This window comes from Heterocephalus glaber, unplaced genomic scaffold, assembly GCF_053883595.1.
Source record: "Heterocephalus glaber isolate CG9 unplaced genomic scaffold, H.glaber_assembly_v1.0 deba00001457, whole genome shotgun sequence".
Lineage (NCBI taxonomy): Eukaryota > Metazoa > Chordata > Mammalia > Rodentia > Bathyergidae > Heterocephalus > Heterocephalus glaber.
In genome coordinates, this window is record NW_028258305.1 from 35629236 (window position 1) to 35649948 (window position 20713).

Sequence of the window (20713 nt, forward strand, 5' to 3'; positions counted from 1 at the left end):
CATATAATAATCAGAATCTACAGATGAAATGACATTTTAATATGAATAAAATTCCTATTGCCAAAGTTACACGAAGATATATATATAAACAATAAAGAGCTCATCACTCTGACAGGTTGATGAGGTGTGAATTGTCTGAGTTTCTTTAAATGTTTAAAAGACTTTAATCAATATTTACATAAACATCATATACAAATTCCCTATATGAATGATATCATTCTGTATATCTAAAATGTTCCAGGGGCCGGGGATGTAGCTCAGTGGTGCTGTGCCTGGCTGGCAAGTGCAAGGTCCTGAGTTTGATTCCTGGTACAGAGAAAGCAAACAAATAATAAACAAATAAACAAATAAAATGTACCAATAAAATAAAAAATAAATAAAGCATTTACATAAGCATAAAAAAGGGCTTGCAATGTAGTTCAGTGCAAAGGGCCCTGGATTTCATGTATGATTCATACTTGAAAAAATAAGTAAATAAAGAGGAAAAGAAAAAAAATAAACTTTTGCTGGGCACATGTCTGTGATCCCAGCACTCTGGAAGCTTAAGGCAGGAGGGATGTAAATTTGAGCTCAGTCTAGGCAACTTAGGGAGACCCTGTCTGAAAACAGAAAATTTTAGAAAAGTCTGGGGGATATAGCTCAGTGCGTAGGGGCTGAGTTCAATCCCCAGAACCACAAAATAATTATAATAATAAATAGTAACAATAATAAAAATCAAAATTTCCCTAAATAATCCTTTCAGTGAACTAGTCTTACTGATAAGGCTTTTTACTCTTTTCCCCCTGTAGTACTAGGATTTAACCCAGGGGACACTACTTCTGAGCTACATCCCCAGGAGCCCTTTCGATGTTTTATTTTGAGACAGAATCTCATTAAACTGCTCAGGTATAAGTCAAACTTGTGATCCTGTCACAGCCTTCCTCAATGCTGGGATTACAGGTGTGTACCACCACACCTGGCTATTTTTACTTTTCTAAAGAAAAATTCTTCTTTAGCATATCTATTTTACAACATAATGCCTCTTTGACAAAAGCATACTCTAATATCAATCAGACAGAATTATGTGAAGAACTTTATATTTTCAGGACTAAAGTGAAGGAGGAAAACTAAATCTTTTTGATCATAGAAAGCAAGTTTTCTCATTCTTCAACAACAAAGCTTTAAGGCTGAATATTGATGTGAGATCATCTATATGGTACAGTGGACAGCTGCATACACTGAAGAATCCCTCTGATGCACTGAAACACTAAGTAACTGAATTCTTGGAGGCTGCATCTAGAAGACCAACAAAATCAAAATGGCTTAAGGCCACATGCAAAGTCAAAACCTGCCACTACTCAGTGGTCAAGTGACTCCAGTCATCAGTATCAGAGTGGGTACAGCACGCTGTGGAATTCCTAGACACACACATGGACAGCAGCCTCATTCCATGACCATCTTCCCCTGCCCTGACCCTTCATTTGTCATTCACCTAATACTACGTATACATATTTTTCTGATACTACACTTAGACCTTCTCACAACTGTGAATCATTATGAGCTTGTTTCCATATTGTAGGGCTCAAATTATCTTTTTTAGCCAGTTTTCACAGATTTATCTTGAGGATTAGATAGCAGTAACATGTTAATTTTCTGATTTTAACACACATATTAGGTTATGTAGGAGAATGTCCTTGTCTGTGAAGGTGAAAAGGCACTGTTGTGGTTTAGATTTTTTACAAAGTCCCCAGAAAACCTCATGTGGGAAGCATTTGAAAGGTGACTGGCTCATATGGACACAATAGGAATTAGGGAACTGATGAGCTCAGTAGCTGAACGTGCTGTTGGGAGGGTCTGGCTGGAGGTGGGTCACTGGAATACACTGGAAGTGTTCTTTTCCCTGGCTCCTCCCTCCCCTTGTATCCTGGTGGCCATGGAATGAGCAGCTGCCTTCCACCCAGTCCACCATGCCCTTTCTGCCTTGGAGCCAGCCAGCTATGGACTGAATCCTCTAAAAACTGTAAGTCAAAATAAAGCTCTCCTTTTTTATGTTGTAGGTGCTGGGTATTTTGTCCCAGCAACAGTAAAGTGACTAAAATAGACACCATGCAGCAACTTACTCCACAATATTTTAGAATACAAAAGTCAAGTGTGTTATACTTGTATCTTCTCTGAAATTATTTCAAATTTTTATAAAATTAGTTAAAAGTTGAAAAACATTAAAAGAAAGATGTAGTAAATACAGACTTCCTCAAAAGAAAGTAAAGGAATTTAATACATTCTGGTTAAAAGCTGAAGAGACCAGTTTCTAAGCAGTGAAACAGCTCCTAAACTGAAAGTTCTCTATATAATGCTAGATGAAAGATGCATGTGTTAGTTAGTCCAAGAATATCCTGCACAATGAGCTCACGTGTAAGAAAACACTCATTACACATTATTTCTTTGACAAGCCCAGATCCTATTTAACCAAGTCAATCAGAACAAACAGACATAAGCAATCTTCTGGTTTCACCTTGGGATCCAAACTTCCTAGCCTTACTTCACAGACACTTAACAGCAAAAAGGCTGCATGTTTCTGCCCAGTCCTGCCTGCTTAGTTTCTAGAGGGAGGGTAGAGAAGGATAACCTCTGATTGAATATATATGGTTATGATATATAAATAAAGAGATCGTGGAATTACTTCATGGAAAAGGTGGCAAAGTTTTAACATTTTTTTGAAAAGAAAAAACCCTACTGCTCATTTACTAATAAAAAAATTCAAAAGCAACATCATATAATTTACTTTTACTAAGTACTAATAATATGCAAATAATTTTTATTTTCAAACAAACCTCATGTTTTTTGCTGTAGTGGCTGACTAGCTAAACATACTAAGTGCTCAGTGAGTACTTTCTGACTTATTAAATAGATTTTTATGTATATCAGATATGCTCAGGTATTTTTGCAGTACCTAAGTGTCTTTGATGCTCTCAGATGCTCTGCAAAATAGCAGACTGCTGGAGAGAGCAGAGGGAATCAGCACTCACGAAAGCCCTTGCACAAGAACCTGAGTCAGCCATATGTTTGAAAAAGATTAAAAACAGAACTCAAACCTACTTCACTCCTATGCAAAATAGTCACCCCTATTTCTTCCTACTTTAAGCATGACAACCCCCTAAATAAGATTTAACTACCCATAAAACTAAGAACATTAATACAAAAAAGTAAGAGATGCTGGTGTACTGTTACTTCCTCTACGGGATTCAAAGTATTCTGCTTTATTTTATAATTTACAAAAAATATGTGGACATGGCTATAGTACTTTTTTAAAATTAATAAAGAACAGAAATTTAATTTTTACAGTTCTGGAGGTTGGGAAGTCCAAAATCATTATCAACATCTCATGAGGGCCTTTTCACTGTTTCAGTATATTTTTAAGTTTTTCAGAGCAGAATAATTTCTAACAACTTGTTCTGACACAAATTCAAAACATTCAAACAAACTAGAGTCTTTCACAGGTATGGTAAAAGGGAAAAGCACATTTGCCCAGTGAATTGACCTAGGTCTATGCTAAACAAGTGAATTGTTTGTAAGTTCAAGGCCAGCTTGGACTACATTACCAGACCATTTCAAAAAACCAAAGGAAAGGAGGGAGGGAGGAGAAAGGAGGGAAGGGGAGGACAGGGGAAGGGAGGGAAGCGAAGAGGAGATGAGATTTTGGTAATGGCCAGGCCTGATGGCACACACCTGTGATCCTACACTTGGAAGGCTGAGCAGGAGGATCGACATTGAGTTTAAGGCCCGACTGGGCTACATAATGAGTTCAAGGTCAGCTTGAACTACATAGTAAGACCCTGTCTCAAACAAACAAACAAAAACAGGAAAAAGAATGAAAGAAATTAATTAATTTTGTCAATGAACTCTAAGTAAGGCACCTGTCCGTATTTTTCTTTCCACTTTCTAAATTTCATGAACTTCACATCAGAAAGTCATGGACACCTGGTTATAAATAAAAACTGGTATGAGGAGGTAGTCTTGAAGGAAAAATTATAACATCAAAAAAGAGAGGGTACATGTGCAAATACACCCTAAACCAGTTGTTAAGAGTGGTCAAGTCTCCTGAACAAACAGAAATGAGAGCAAGACAGAGTCTACTCCAGGGGGATGACTGAAGAGATACAGATAATGGGGGAAAATAGAGAGCATTCTACGATACAGGCCAGAGGTGTGGGCAGCCAAGTTACAGGAAAGCTGGACACAACTGGTGGATATATGAGAGATGACTTCATGCTGCAAGGATTATTGTGACATGACACCATTTTCAAGGTTTAAGACTTCCTTTTAATGGGTTTACACTGTGAGTGTCCTTTGAGAAAAAGCATCTGTGTACATGGACTCCCTAACCTAACGCAGTAACAACTCTCAAATCTCCAGGAGCCACAGGTCAGGGCAGGGGGTATCTCTATGGAGTAGGAAACAAAAGAATAAAACCCCAGAAAGCAATCACTGTCCTTTCATTTTGGTGCTCTGTTTTCAGTACAGAAAGAACTTCCCAGAAAAACTAGAGAAGATCAAGACTACATTTTAAAATTAGCAAATGGTGAAAGGTTTAGTATATGAAGACAATTCTGAACAAGATCTGGTATGATTTAGACTTTATTTATGTGCTCATAACTAAAGTATGGCACATATATCTTCAAAAGAAAAGAGTTGGTCCCAAAGGACCTGCCCTTTCACCAAAAGCTATTCATTCTCACCAGCATGGTATCAAAGTGTTTATGGGCTTTCTGAAGGCCTAAGTAGAAATCAGCTAATAATTTAAAAGGTATGACTGATCATATGCCAGATCACTCTATACTTACTTTGTTGTGCAATCTTTGTATACATATGTGTATATAAAAATATGGGATTTATTATAAAATATGTACTTTAATCAAATATTTCTAACAGTTAGTTGGGCTGAACAGCTTTCTTTAAACAGGAGCTTGCAGTCATTCCTCTGTGATTTACAAATAGAGCAGTCAAGCTAACTGCCATCTCAAACTTGCAAGCCTAAGAATGTTTCCAATGAGAACAAGAAAAACTAGAATTAAAATCCTGTGACACACTAGGTATGGTGGCACACACCTATAATCCCAGCTCTTGGGAGGCTGAGGCAAGAGGGGCCAGGCCTCAAGAAAGCTCAGGTGGCCCCTCCATCGTTCCCCTTCCTCAGCCACAATTAAGGTCAGTAGTTCTTCAACTTTTTCAGTTCAGGCTCCCTTTAAACTATTACAAATAGGGCCGGGGATTTAGCTCAGTGGTTCCGCCGCCTGCCTTGCAAGCGCAAGGACCTGAGTTCGATCCCCAGTACCAAAAAAAAAAACTATTACAAATCACTGAGGCACTCCAAAGAGCTTTGTTCTATGTATTATTAATACAACACAGTAGAAATGAGAACAGAACATTTTTAATATTTAATTCACTTTAAGATAAAGAAATCAATTATAACATAAATAACATATTTTTATGAAAATGAACTAATTTCCTAAACAAAACAAAGTCTTTTTCCTCAGCCTCCTGCGTGCTGGGATTACAAGCCACTATGCCCAGCCAAAATGTCTTGAAAACAGGGGGACTGTCTGACAATTTTACCAATCTTTTTATTGTCTGGCTTAATAGATGACAGCTGGAGTCTTGGGCCTGCTTCTGTAGCCAATCTGTTGCAATATGGCATTCTGGTTGAAGTTTATGAAGAAAACCTGGCTTCACCCAGCTATGCAGTTGGAAAAGACAGAAGTATATTAGTAGCTTTAATAGTTAATTGTGGGTATTGTTCCTTGATGCTACACCAAAATTCAACATGTGGTGGTTTCTCAAAGGTTACATGCAATGTGCAATTTGAAACCCTATCAATGAACTTTCTGTTACATTAAATACTTTGTTACCTTAAAATCCTTTGGTCAATAAACAAAAACTACCCACTGGTGTGTTCTACACTTTTACACTTACTTGATTTTGTATCATCATCCATTGGTTATTTGGAAAATGGGCTGATCTTTCAAATGTTGACACATTTCATATAAAATGAAAAAATTACATACAGTGATATCACCAATCTCATCAAAAAAAGTCTAATCCCGATAACTGTATTAGAAAGTTGTCAAGCTCATAGCTGTAGATACAAGTTTTCCAAAACTTATTTTTTCTCAAAAGCTCAAAATTTTTATCACCAATAACAAACATCATCAGTGATTTTCCTTGGTGAGCTTACTTCATTTACTTTTGAGAAGATTTATGACAAATACCCAGGTCTGACAGTTCGTCCATTCTTTTAAGTAAAAATAGTGCTCCCTGGAAAAAGCAACTGATTCAGCCATCCTGGAGAGAACCAATGTACATAAGTAAGCAGCACAAGTGTTTGGTATAATATTTACTGCTTAATAATAATAACTACATCACCAAAAGCATTTGTAAATAAAACTTTCTTAAAAACAAACAATGACTGTGAGGCAGTGAGGCAAACAATGACCATTAGCAGAGTTTGGTACCTCTACCTTGATTTGGGTGAAGAGGCCAACATTGTAAGCCCCACCTGCTTCTCCAACATACAAATATCAGTATAGTGAAAAAATAAGAGACATTTCAGTATTCTTACGAAGACAGCTTGATCTGAGGACCCCAGGGGTCCAAAAACCATATTCTGAGAAGTGCTACCCTAGGACTAGTAATTGTATCGGCTTTCCTGCTTTCCCAGGACCCAGGTCTCCACCTTTTTCCTGAAATGTATACAGAGGCCCTTGCTTAGTGTTTAAGAAAGTACTTAAAAGTTCTTTTTTATTATCTTGACAAAAATGTTTAAGAAAACTGAGTTCAAAATGACTTTCAAATCTGCAAACAGTAACAAATATTGTACTTATTATTAAAACCTGAACAAATGCTTTAAATTCTTAGTACTAGCCTTCATAAAAAAGTTAAAGTAATCTAACAATAATCAAATATCACTTTCTTGAAAAGGTTACAGCAAAGCACCTGCTCCTCAGAGAGCTAACCTTCAGAGAGTCCCAGAGTCCCCCTTCCATGACCCTCTCCCCGCCACCCCACAGTCCCTTCAGCCATGGGCCTCCACAGTTCGGTGAATGCCCTTTCGGCCTGTGTTCTGTGTGTTACTGGGACAGCAGACAGAACAACACAGAAGCTGTGAGGATGAACAGGCTACTCTGTTCTCGGTGACAAAAAAAGTTCCTAGTTGTTACCTATTTTTCACTTTTCTGTAACCACCTTTCATATTTTTGCTATCAATAATAAAATTTTTGTCATCTATCACTTGTCCTACTCTTTCATCCCACTTATCAATGAACTAGTCATAGAATTTTTTTTACTAATCTATTATCATGAAGCCCATATCCTGGATTAAGCATTCCTCTGGATAGCCCCTTCCTGGCCTTATCAGAAGTCAAGTTGACTCATCCATCTCAAAACACATCCTGATATTGTGTGTATTCCATTTCCTTCTCATCCTGCCTAGATTGCTAAGTACTGCAACACAGCTTCTCACAAAAACCTCCATTCACTTCTTTCTGCCTGTGTTCATTCAACTCTTTTCCTCCAGATTAAGCCAAGTCTTCTGTTGATATCATTTTCCTCTTTTTCTTTATCAATGAAGCTTTAATCATTTATACCATAATTAGTATATGAATATTTATATAGAATAATTTGAATTACCTGAATCATTATATGTAGATATATGAATTAGGTAGGAAGGTGGCTATGATTATAGTTTTTTAATTGACACACAGAAATCCCACATATTGTGTGTATTTATGGGGTACCATGTAATGTTCCAATATATGGATACTGTATATTCTGTAGTGTTCAAGTCAGAATAAGCATATTTATCTCCTCTAATAGTTATTGTTTCCCTGTGGTAAAAAATTTCAAAATCTTTTCTTTTGAACAAATCATAACATTTATTACCTTTCAAAATCCTTTCCTTTGAAGAAATCATAAACATTTATTACCTTAGTATATCATACTGGTCTTGTCACTCACTCTTCCTTCACATTTCTGTGGTGCCTGTCTGGCCCCCTTCTCCCCACAGTCTGCCTACCCAGTGCACCCTTGACCTGTTGGCCCATAGCAGCAACATGCTTATTCCACATCCTCCCTAACACCATTCATGCACAGGGTCACAGTTCTGGTCCACACAGCCCTTCCCATAGGAAGTTCTAATCTTGGGAAAGAACTTGTAATAAACCAGGCCTCCCAGGATGAGGAGCTCAGTAGGATAATGATGGAAAACAGCAGCTTATTGGTTGTCACTTCTGCTTTTGGTGCGTTCCAGCTGGTCTCGCTGCTCCCCTAGATCTTCTATGACTTCAGAGCCAATCTGGTCAGCTGTGGCAATCTGTTGAGTCTGCTCAAACTCTGGGGCCCCACTGAGGCTTTAGATGCCTTGCAGAAGCAGTGCCCTGAGACTGTAGCCGATTCATATGCCCATTCTCCACCGCATGTCTCCTATTTCATGTCTCCTCAGCCCCCAGGGATGGCTGTCAAAGGTGTGCTTCTCACCTCCCTATGTAGATTGGCAAGGTCCTTCCAGTAGTTTCCCAGCTTAGACTCATGAGGCTACAGAAAGACAGGGGTGCATATCGTAGTTACTCCTCCATCTCTGTCAGTGTTTCGTTTGCTTCCTGTTGCTTTTCATCAAAGTCTCTGATCAACTTCTCCTCGGTCCCAGCGATCTCCAGCAGCCACTCATAAGGCACCCAAGCTAGGTCTTCATGAAGACTGTGGAAGATCTCCTGCAGCCTTTGGAAATGCTCCGAGGGGCTGGTGCAGGCAGCGGTGGCGCAGCTGCTGAGACTCTGAGTGCTGGGCCCCTTCTTCGCCCAGTGGTCAGCTGCCCAGCCCAGACGCAATCACAACGACTGCTGCGCCGTTGCCACCGCTGCCTGGAAGGAGGTGCTGCCAGGGTCCTTTTTTACTTTTGAATTTTTAATATACAGGACACTGTCGTTATCTATTGTCATCCTACTATCCAACAGCACACCAGTACTTATTTTTCCTGTCTAATTGTAACAATACCCCCTGGTCTACCTTCCTCATCCCGTCCTCCCTCCTACTCTCCCCAGCCTCCGGTAACCACTATTTGACTCACAATTTTTTTTTTTGGAGGCAAGATCTTCTCATGTAGTTCAGGTGGGCCTTGAACTCACTATGTAGCCCATGCTGGCCTTGAAATTGCGGTGATCCTTGTGCCTCAGCCTCCAGAATAGGGGATTACAAGTGTGCACCACCATGCCTGGCTCATTTTTCTTTTTTTAAAGTCAGTTCTGGTAGCTTCCTTAGAACTGTCCAGCAGGGTTGGCAAAAACATACACAGACTTCAAAATCAGGAAGACCTGGTATGAATCCCAGTCTGACTATAAAACCTTGGTTGAGTCACTTAAACTTTCTGTCCTTCAGTTTCTTCATCAGTAAAAACACAGATAATGCCTACTTACTTGGATTATTTAGCACTGGCATATGACTTTTCAGTAAATGAAAGTAATTAAATAGTAACTACAGACAGTTCTGCATAAATGGTTGTGACTACAATTATTCTAATAAAAGAACAACTACAATCACACAAACAAATCTTGATATACTTTTCAATAACTCTGAGATCCACGTAGTCATTAATGCAGACCAGAGATGGAATGGAAGACACATTTTCCTACCTCAAATATTTGAAAAGCTCAATGGCATGAACCAGAATTATAACACAGGAAGCACGGTAGTTATTCTGATATTAAGATTTCTCAAGTAGTAATGACTCCATTTAGTCAGATACTAAGGATTGGGCAGTTTAACTTTTCTTATATCTAAACTTCTTCCCTATAAAGTGAGAACAATAATCATCGACATGTATTGAAGTTTTGTGCCAGGCACTATTCCAAGCATTTCACAAATATTAATTCATTTAATCCCTCAACATAGGTATACGTTAGGCTCCACTGTTACCCTCACTCTACAGATAAGCAAAACATTCAAGATTAGAGAGCTTAACTCTGGACATAATGGGACATGATCTCTCTTCTTTCTGGATTGTAAAGTCTACATATAACCTAATGCTATTCTGAACCAAGCAGAAAAAAGATATGAGAATGAAAGTGAGAAAAAAAAAGAGATTTGATTATTTGTTTGAACACCTAAATCCAGCTATCTCTGGAATCAAAATATGCCCAGTCAATACATTTTCTCCCCACCCCAGGCAGTTTTAATTAGATTTCTGTCCTTTACAATTAAAAGATTTCTAATCCTAAATTTTACCAAAGCAGAAACGCTAGGAGTCTTTGAGAACTGCACACTTCAATCTGCACTTCAATACTTAGGAGAAGGATGTTTAAAATAAGCATGAAAATCAAATGCAGTTTCTCAAATTTTGAAGCCATACCCACTCAGTAAGCAAGCTGAAGATAGCCGAGGCCACCCTGAATTACTAGATCAAGTCCTCCACTCCAACTCCCAGTCCTTCAGCAGCTCCATTATGGCAACAGCATACTCTCCGCTCAAGAACAGCTACACATCCAGGTCAGTAGCAAGTCTGCTGAGTATAACACATGTGGATATACTGGTGTGGAGAAGACGGGTGAAAATGGAATAGACGCCATGAATATTCTGATACTAACACATGAGACATGAATCTTTATTGCAGAGGGAATGCTTTGCTTCTTTGAGATGTTGAAAAATACAGAATGAATATAAATCAAGGTAATTAAAGAGTTAATCCATGAATACCAGGTTCTTATTTATGAATAATTTGTAACAAAACTCAGAAAAAACTAATAGGCTTTTATCTCTTTTCCTTTCATTTAAAAAATATACAACTAACTAAACTGAATTACTACCTTCTGGGAACTCTGGGAATTCAGTGTGATCACAGCGGCTACTCTATTCCTGTTAGCTTTGGCACAGGGCCAATCACTATACTGAAAATCTGGACTGGAATAATATCAGAAAAGGCTGATCACTATAGATCTCAGATTGCTGAAGAGACAGATGAAGAGTCTTTAATTTAGCTAACTCTTGATTAGTCCTGCTTGTAAGTAGGAAATTCAAAATTCATTTTTTTCAAATTCAACATTTAGCAAGCATCCAGTATGTGTCTACTCTGAGAATGCAAAATGTGGAAACTGATGCTTCAGAAAGTAAAAATTTCCAAAAAGTGTATAATTAGTCAATGCTGAAATACAGCTATGAAAACACAGAGTTCACAAATAAACCACATATATATGGTCTGCTGGCTTTCCAATGACGTGCCAACCTGAACAGAGCTAGGGAAAGGCTGGTTAGCAGTAAGGAGAGAAAGTAAACAGTTACAATGGTCTCATCCTGAGAAATGATCAAGATCCCAGGGCCGTGATAGCAAACCTTTTAGAAACCAATGCCCAGCCTGAAACCCAAAACCCACTTACTTATCACAAACTGCCAACACTGAAATTAAACTTGAATACTGAGGTTTTAGTTTAGAAAAAAACAACTCATACATTAATATATTTTGTCTTAAAAGAAAAACAAATAACATCCATGCCATAGGTTTGCCACCACTGTCCTAGAGTAACTAATTCACACACAATCTAAGAGAGAAAAATGAACTTCAGAACACCTTCTGTCATAAAACTTGGAATAGAGCTAAGACCGATCAGAAGCCTAGGTCTGCTGAGGGAAACATATTCAGGATCGGTATGTGGCTAAGAGTTGAGAGATGGCAAGCAGGCATAAACTATCTTTTAACTCTATGACAATGCCAACGAGAACTTGTGGCAATGTCACTCCATGGGGAGGAATCCTCTTGTATTAGTCACTTCCCTGTTGCTGGGGCAAAAATATCTGTTATACGTAACTTAAAAGATGAGAGGTTTATTTTGTCTCATAGTAGTCCATGGTCAGCTGGCTTCAAGGCAGAAACTGCATGGCAGAGGGGTACAATGGAAGAAAAGCTGCTCACATCATGGCAGCCAAGACAGAGAGAGAGAAAAAGGAGCCAGGGACAAGAGCACACCCTTCCAACTTGTGCCCGAGTGACCCACCTCTAACCAGGCCCCACCTCCCGACAGCACACACAGTTACTGAACTTATCAATGAATGAATCCACTGATGAGTACCGGGCCCCCACAATCCAATCACCTTCCAAACACGCGAGACTTTGGGGGGACATTTTAAATCTAAACCATAAAACCTCTATAGCTTCAAGTCTTCACTGGAATACAAGGGTACGCAAGTCCTAACCTGCACTGGAGGAGATACTGTGCAGCTTCTAACTTAGTATAATTAAGTATTGTATCTCATAGCTGTGTCCATTAGCTCCTCTCCGGCAGTCATATCCTCACCTTTTCAGAGAACCATACGTAGATTATTACTCTCCAGCTGAGAAGATCCACATAAGCTAGTCTCTGTATTCTTTATGAAGACATGCAGAAGGCAAATCTAATAGGCTGCTTTGACCTACACCTGGCTCTAGTCTAGGATCATAAAAATAGATCCCACATTAATACATTTAATGTACAGCGAAGTTTTCCATAAAATCAACCTTAGTATCTTGATTGTGGGATCTCTCTCTGTTATCCTACTTTTAAACACTTCAACTTTGGGGGGGGGGTGAATAAGCATTTCTCCTAACAACTTTCAGTATTTTGTACATTTTGCAGTCTTCTTGAGTTCAGTGGTATAAGAACACCTTTTATATGATCAGTTCACTATTCTATCAATAGCTCGTTGATAGGGTTGTCACTCTAGTGAAGATGACCCCATATTCTAGGCTAAAACTTCTGAACTCAGTAGCACTGGCTAATGTTTTAGACACCCACTAAGAGGACGTACTCCTTCTTGGGGTCTCTATCTCTTGTTTCTGGCTCTTTGCTTGGGCTCTTGTCCTTGCTACCAGTTCTTCTGGACCTCCTCTTTCCCCAAGACTCAAATACACAGTCTGCTTGGACTACAAGGAGATACTACTCCAGACCTCCCGTGTACTTCCAGAAGGAAAGGAACAAGGAAATAAAGCATGAGTAGATATGGGGCCTATTTAAAAAGAGAAGCATCTCTGTTATAACCGCCAGAAGGTCTAATTATCTTGGATCTCTAGTTCAGGGGCGGAAAGGAAGGCATAGAGAGAAGATCCATATCACCCCTAAGAAAGCCAGGGATACAAAGTACTGTCTGCCCTTCCATTCAAAGGAAAAACCCTCTCAATGAGACTCACAAACTGCAAAGGGAGTTCATGTTAGCCATCAATACGATTAATTCTGGTGATCATCAGGAAAAAGCAATATTCGTGAAAAAGAGGGACCGAAGTGAACATAGAAAACAATTTACCCTGGAGGAAAGAGAATTCATAGAAAGAAGAAAAATTTTTAAATTCTAACTAACAATGTGAAAATAAATTACATGAGATATTGTGTTTATGATACAAGAGGACTATTATGAAAAAGAACAATCAAAAAAATACAGACTTCCCGGAGATTAAAATAAATGTCAAAAAGCTAGGCATGGTAGAAGATACCTGTAATCCAGCTACTTTAGGAGGTTGAGACAGGATCATGAGTTTGAAGCCAGCCTAGGCAACACAGTGAGATCTCTTCTCAAAAAAAGTTTAAAAAAACTAAAAAAAAAAAAAAAAGCAGGGATTCCAGCTCTCTGGCAGGCTAGGGATACAAATTCAACCCCAGTATGTAGCTGAGTGTGAAGGCCCTGGGTTCAATTCCCAATACCAGAAAAATGAAAAGAAAGAAATCTGGAAGGTTGAGGCAAGAGGACTGCAAGTTTGAGTGCAGCCTGGTCAATTTAGCAAGACCCTATCTCAAAATTTTAAAAAGGCCTAAGGGGCCGGGGATTTAGCTCAGTTTAGTTTAGTTTAGTTCTGCAGCCTGTCTCACAAGTGGAAGGTCTTGAGTTCTATCCCCGGTGCCAAAAGGGGGGGTGGGGGGGTGCTAAGGATATGGGTCAGGGCAGAGGTCCTAGTACCATTAAATAATTTAACTGATTATGATTTGAGCTAATGATCAAAACTAGGGATACAGAAGAAAAGGTACAAGAAATCTCCAAAACATCAAGCAAAAAGACAGAGACATAAAGCTTGGGAGGTGGAAGAGTCATAGTAGATATATCCTGGAAATTTCACATAGGTCTATCATAATTCCATTTGCAGAAGTGAATTGGGAAAAGAAGTTATTTAATAAATGAGGGTAGAAGTATAATTACAGAAATAATAGAAGAAAAACCTCTGAACTATAGGCATGATTACTCACACTTAAAGAACCCAACAAGGACTCCAGCAAGAGAAGTAACAATTATGACAACTAACACTTATTAAGTACTTGCCACCTAAGCAATTCTGCTTCAAATATTAATTCATATAATCCTCATAAAAACTCCATTTTTCTCATTTATATATGTGAGGAAACTGAGGCACGGAGAGGTTAATAGGCTGTCCAAAGCATAGGCAGCTATTACACCATAGAGCTGGGATATAAAGCCAGGCAGTATGACTCCAGGACCCATGCTCAAATTAAGAATTCCAAAAAGGGAGAGAAAATTCTAAGAGTTGTCAAAACCAGAAGAAAAGAAAAATAACTTGAAATGGAACAAGAATCAGACTGCCCTACTTATCAGCAAACTGGGATGCTGGAAGATTTTTAAGTAATGACCTTCTTTCAAAGTCCTGAAGAAAGAAGATTTTGAAACCAGGACTTTATACTGAACCAATCTATTAAATTATAATAGATAAATACTTTTTACAAAGACTCAAATATTACTACGAATGTTCTTCATATGAAAAAGTTACACAAAAAAGCAATATAAAAAAAGGAAAATAAGGTAACATCTGAGATTAAAGAAACAGTGGTAGCAGACTGATCTAGAATGACTGAAGAAAGCGAAAAGAAAAGAAAAAGAGGAAAATCCCTTGGACCTTGATTCTTGTAATACCTTCCTTCAAGTAGCCAAAGTTTAAAGACAAAAGAATTGCATTTCTTTCTCTGTGGGTCCAACCACACCTTTTGGTTAATACATTCATATAATTATAATTCTGTTAAACTGGGTCAAAGTTTTTAAAGTTAACATATATACCAAGCACAAAAGACAAAAACTATGAAACAAAATGCAGAGTAACAGTCCCTCACAACTGAAAAACAACATAAAGATGAAAGAGGAGGAAAGGCACATTAATTTATTCATCAATCACAGTGCGGGGGCAACAAAGTCTGCTGATAAATCAAGAAAGTTTTAGAAATTTAATAAGTATATAAATATTTAAACCTACAATGGAAACCACTAAAGTAACAACAACAAACAATGAATCTGCTAAAAATGAACTAGAAATTGGGGAAAAATTATCTTTCCATTAAAATCATTCTGAGTGGACTAAATTTTTAATTATGTGCAGTACTAAATTTAATACAGTTTGAAAAATCAAAACATATTAACTAAAAGACACCTTCAAAAATAGGGATTGGTTAAATAAACTTAACACCTCTATTAAACTAGACATGGCTGTTAGAAGCAATGACCTAAATTCACAGTTATTGATATGCAAAGTTGACCAAACTGGTATATGTTAGTAGAAAAAAATATATAAAGTAATATAAATGGTAGTATCCCATTTACACTAAAGCATATTTATGTTTATTTATATGTAGAAAGAAGTCTAGAAGGTACAAACTTGAAATTGGAAGGCAGGCAATGGAAGGCTATTATTTCTTACTTTTCATTTCTATATTATTGAAATGTTTTTATATTGAGAAGAATTATTTCTATAAAAGCAACTAAGAACAGGGACATATTTTTTTTTTTTAAAGTGCATTTTGCCTCTGCTAATCATGGATTGAGGCCAGGTGTTTTAATACATAAGACCTGCAAAGTGTGGTAATTCCATCAACATTTTAAAAAATCATAAAGGAGCTCTTTCTCAAATTACTGTATGCAAATACAAGAAGAAGACTAGGGTACAAATCCTTACAGTGTATCACTGTGAATGGTTTTCTTCCAGTCAAAGGCTTTTTAGTAGCATACCCTTAATTGTTAGTGAAAAGTAAGCAACCTTCTCTCACAGCTTTAATTATGTCTGCATTTTTTAAAATGTCTAACCTTACCAAGAGGTCATTCCTGCTTGTTGTTTTCATCTGTATGCAAATAAAGGACTATCAACTATTCATGTGTGTGTGGTATGATACTGTGGACTGGTCGGGGAAGGCATTCTCACTGAGCTATATCCCCAGCCCTTTTTAAATTTTTTTAGACAGGGTCTTGCTAAATCACTAAATTGCTCAGGCTAGGCTGGAACTTGAGATCCTCCTGCCTCAGCCTTTCAGAGGGCTGGGATTACAGGCATGCAGCATCACACCTGGCTACAACTACCAACTTTAAGAGAAAATATTAATACTAGCACTCTGAGAGGCTGAGATAGGAGAACTGCAAATTAAAGGCCAGCCTGGGCAATTTAGTGGACCTTATCTAAAATTGTAAAATGGAAAAAGGCCTGAGCTAGTGCTGAAGGTCTTAGTGCTAAGGTCCTGGGTTTAATCCCCAGTAAGGGCAAGTGAGTACAGCCCATACAGAAAAAATAATCTTCACATTGGTAACAATCATGTTGTTCTGGGTCCTGCTACCTTCATAATTAATCACAATTTTTAAAAAATCCTATTCCTGCAAATCATGCAGGCAACTACAATAATCAGAAATTCAGGGCTGGGGATTTAGCTCAGTGGTTCTGCCACCTGCCTTGCAAGCGCAAGGTCCCAAGTTTGATCCTCAGTACCAAAAAAAAAGAAATTCAAGGGTGAAGGAAAGCACTCCTGCTGGACTGTCATCTTTAGAGATACAATAACTTGGACGGGCAGAGATTCACGATTTAAATTAACAGGTTTAAGAGATAACTGAGTAATTTAATTTCATCAGCAAGAGTATTTTATTTATTTATTTTTTTGGTACCAAGGATCTAACCCGGGTCCTTGCACTTGCACAGCAGGTGGCAAAACCATTGAGCTAAATCCCCAGCCCAAGAATATTTTAATAATGAACATTCAATAATCTAACACAAACCTCTAATGACTGAACTGTGTTTACCTACCATGGGTTAAATCAGATAATATGAAAGTTAGAAGACAATGACAAATCTGATCCACAGCATTCTGGGTGGGGGTGGAGTGTTGGACATAAATGAGATGTTCTATTTGAATTATGTGGCATTAATTAATTTGCTTTTATTTGGATATGTATAATACTGCTTTTACCACATACTACTTTCACCACAGTAAAGAAGAGAAGAAAAACATGTGATCTCATAATAACAAAAATGCTGACTATATGGATTTGGATCAGACAGGGAGAGGAAAGCTAAATGACAATAGAAAAAACTATGCACCACTTGTAAAAAGTAGGATATAAATGATTACTGAAGAATATAATTGCAGGCTGGGGATTTAGCTCAGTGGCACTGTGCCTGCCTCACAAGCTCAAGGTCCTGAGTTCAATCTCCAGTATAAAAAAAAAAACAAAAACACAAAAAACAAAAAAATATATAATTTCACTTTAATTCATGCAGTTTCTGACTCACAGTCATTATAATAAACAGTTTCCACACATATTATTTTCTTCATTCATCATAGCTTTGAATACTTAAAGAACTCCTTCATTAAGAGTGTTTTTAATGGACTGTCCCCAACCTGAAGTTCCTTCTCCTCTGTGGATTTTATAACGTTCATTTCTTTACCCTCAGGTATGATAAAACACTTTCTTTTCAAGGCTGGGACATCTCACTTGGAAATCTCCCCAAATCTGTCATATGTGAGGAACTGCTATTGGAGTTTTAATGTAACTAATTGTCAGTTACAGTCCAGACTATGGTTAACTGGCCAAGTTTGGTCAAGTTACTCGACTTCACCATACCTGCATTTCTTCAACATGAATAGGACAAGATTAAGCTTTTTCCTAAGGGCCACTCTTGGTCCACCTCCCAGTCTTAACAGTTTATTGTATCACTTTACACAGACTGGAAAGGAACAGTTTTTCACATAAACTAAAACAGTATTTTTTAAAAAATTATACATGTAATTTTAAATCCTTTTCCTTATTCTTCAGGGACGCAGTAACTTCAACAGCAGTATCAAACTCTGAATCAGAGGAACTGGCAAAAGTTCAGATTATGAGCTAAGTTGCTCAGGAACGGCAGAAAATCAGACAAATTTTGCATTCATTCTGTCACATGATGTGGCTAATTTTCAAAATTTCTGGGTTGGGGAAGTGAAAAGATTTTTCAGAGGTACCATGCTATAGAGGCAGGGATAACAATTCGCTCCCTAATTCTGTTCCACAAGTAAAGTTATACTGTGCAGCTCTCTTGATAATGCAGCACAGACATAAGATGAGATTCCCAAATGTAGGAAGGCCAAGGGCCGGGGATTTAGCTCAGTTGGCATCGCCCCTGCCTTGCAAGCACAAGATCCCGAGTTCAATCCCCAGTACCAAAAAACAAAAGTATTTAGAGGCCAGGGATTTAGCTCAGTGGTGCCGCAGCCGGCCTCACAAGTGCAAGGTCCTGAGTTTGATGCCCGGTACCAAAAACAAAAACAAAGAAGGCTAAGAGGCAGGCAAAATACTACAGCACAGTGACTTGACTCTTCTTTTAAATCCATGCTCTTCACTCAAAGCACACCTTGTTAATTGATATTAAAAGTGAAATTTGAAATCAAACTGAAAAGATATATTAACATTTATAAACACATAAAAGATACCTGGTTACTTTATACACTAAAATTGGTGGAAGAGATAAATAAAAAGTGAATCATTTCTAGGTCAATATGTCCTTTATTAATAAGTGAATGTAATCTAGTATTATTTGCATTAATTAAGCAGGCAGAAATATTAGCCAAAAAAAAGATGTTTAAATTGTTTTCTGTAAATGTTCAAGTTAATTAGTTTCCTGATTTCTATCCATTTTTGAAAAATTATCTTATTTAAAACATCCTTTTCTTGGGCAGGGGATTTAGCTCATTGGTTCTGCCGCCTGCCTTTCAAGCACAAGGTCCTGAGTTCAATACCCAGTACCAATAAAAAAAAAAAAAAACACCCAAAAAACCCCCATCCTTTTCTTAAGACATTTAAATTTAACCAGCCACATAAAAAGGGTTTCATAAGTTTTACTACTTTTCCCTTAAATTTAAATTTCAAATTAAATGATTTATTTAAATTAAACCAATGAAAAACATTAAAACATGAACTAAGTAAAACATCTATTAAATCTCTTTCCTTTCTGTCCATGTTGCATTTTCTCCAGTGGAACTATTAGCGTAGCCTCCTAATTAGGTTTCTATCACTAACAATGTGCTACACAGTGCTCAGTCTTCAAATTTATGATTTTATCACCTTGCCCATAGTTTCTTTAACTGAAAAGAGAAAATTCAAAGTCTTTACCTTTATAAAAACGTTGGCAGCAGAAAGAAAGGAGCAGCCTCTCTCACACCACTCTCCACATGAACCAGACGGAAGCCCTTTCTATTCCCTGGGCTTTTCTTTTCGTCTTCTTTTCTTATTGTGGTACTGGCGTTGAACCCAGGGCCCCTTTGTTATTTTTTATTTTTGACACAAGGTTTCACTAAGTTGTTAAATTGCCCAGGCTGGGTTGGAACTTATGATGCCTGCTTCGGCATCCCTGAGTGCTGACATTATAGGCACACACCACCACACCTGGCTTGTACATTCTCTTTGTAAGTCAACTTGCACTTTTTCCTGCCACCTGAGTGTTGCCTATACCCAGTTATATCTAACATGATTATTTAGAAAACCTCTATATAATTTACCCATATTGTTTTAGATCTCATAATTTACTGTATTTCCTTCCAGGGTTCTGAGTGGAAAATCTACCTTAGGACTCAAAGTAAAAAAGAGCTGGACCCAAGAGATCCACTGAGACCTATCTTCATCATTTAGATGCTCATTGCACTGGCTGTGTAATTGAAGAACAAACAAGGACCAAGGCTACGTGGGCATTGGCAGGGATACATATTTCCACACAAAAGAAACTTTGCTCTATATATTTGTTTATTTTTCTTACTCTTTTTTGAGGACAAACTTTATTTTTGAATAATTTTAGATTTACAAAACTTTTGAAAAGATATCACCAAGAATTCCTATACACTCTTCACCCATCATGGCACCTATTCATGCTACTTTTTTTCAAAACTAAGACATTTACATTGGTGTCTGACTCTTAATTAAACTACAGATTTTTATCTGGATCTTGCCAGTTTTTCCACTAATGTTTTCTCTTTCTGTTCCAGGATCCAATACAGGATACCACACTGCATTTAGTCATCAAATCTTAGTGTCTCTGATCTGGGACAGCTTCCTAGTCCTTGTTTTCCATGACCTCCGTGGTTTTGAACAGTACCAGTCAGTATTTTTGTAGGATCTCTCTCAATTGAGTTTTTTCCAGTTTTCTCATAATTACACAGGATTTATGAGTTTAGGGGAGGAATGGTGCTGAGATGCTCCTCTCACCGTATCCTATCAGGAGGCACATGGTATCAACAGACTTAACCCTTGGTGATGTTAAACCTTGATCCAATATTTTTAAAATTAATTTCAACATTACCTCTTTTAAGGCTCACCATATCACCTGTAAGTGCTACTATTATTACCCTCTTTAGATGATAAATTTGAAGCTTACAGAAGTTCCATACTGAGGTCTCAAAATTACAAAGTGACAGAACTGAGCTTTAGAGCCACAGCCTAACTCTAG

The 20713-nt window shown here is 37.8% G+C and overlaps 1 protein-coding gene and 1 pseudogene across 5 annotated transcripts in view; both read right to left on the reverse strand.

The window, feature by feature from the left end:
* Positions 1-20713, reverse strand: part of Ttc27 (tetratricopeptide repeat domain 27) — a 254203-nt gene that overhangs the window by 158833 nt on the left and 74657 nt on the right. The gene's annotated exons all lie outside the window — the stretch shown is intronic.
* LOC106008881 (vesicle transport through interaction with t-SNAREs homolog 1B pseudogene) lies at positions 11-20585 on the reverse strand (annotated as a pseudogene).